Source organism: Galeopterus variegatus, unplaced genomic scaffold (genome assembly GCF_000696425.1).
Source record: "Galeopterus variegatus unplaced genomic scaffold, G_variegatus-3.0.2 Scaffold3538, whole genome shotgun sequence".
NCBI classification, from domain to species: Eukaryota; Metazoa; Chordata; class Mammalia; order Dermoptera; family Cynocephalidae; genus Galeopterus; species Galeopterus variegatus.
This window is the reverse complement of record NW_007729649.1, coordinates 227576-228311: the sequence shown is the minus strand read 5'-3', so window position 1 is coordinate 228311 and position 736 is coordinate 227576.

The following is a 736-nucleotide window of genomic DNA, read 5'->3' as shown; positions in this document are numbered from 1 at the left end:
TATCTCTTTTTGGGTGTTTGTACATTTTGGCAGGGATTTTCACTCGGATCTTGGACCTCTGTGGGAAGTCTGCTCCACCCTACCAGTACTGTAAGGTGTGTGTGTTCTGCACCTTGGTATCGGGGCGTTTTCACACCCTGTGAACACTAGTTGGGGCTATTGAGCCTTGCAAAGGGTTCCCGCAGGGTGTGTAATTATTGTTATTTATTTATTATTACTTTTTTTCCGAGAGCCCGCCTCCTTTTGCCGGACCCCTCCCCACTCTGTGTGCTCAGAACAGGGCTGAGGCGTGTCTTCTACAAACCTTGTCTTTCAGCTGAGACATCAAAGCTGTGCCCTGCCCCGCCCTGCCCAGAAGGTGTCTAGTCTCTCCAAGGGGGAGGGTCCCTCAGCACACAGTTCCTCTTTGACTCCCCCTAGCACGGGTCGGCCCTCCGGGAGAGCTGTCCGGTAGCTTCAATGTAGTTCCAGAGCACTCCGGGCTCCCCTCTCCCAACCAGAAATCAGTTAGGGGTTCTTCTATACTGAGGACCCCAAAGATGGAATCTGCCTCCCGGAAACAGGGAGTTTACCTGGGCCCGATGCCCAGGGTGTGGTGGAGAGACAATCTGGGCGGGCTCCTCTTCCCTGCCCTCCCGACACTGGCCAGGGGCTCCCCACGCTACCAGCCCCGTCAGAGATCCGCGGGGAGAGTGGGATTGTAGGCCGGTCCACAGGCCCCGGGGTGCCCCGCGTC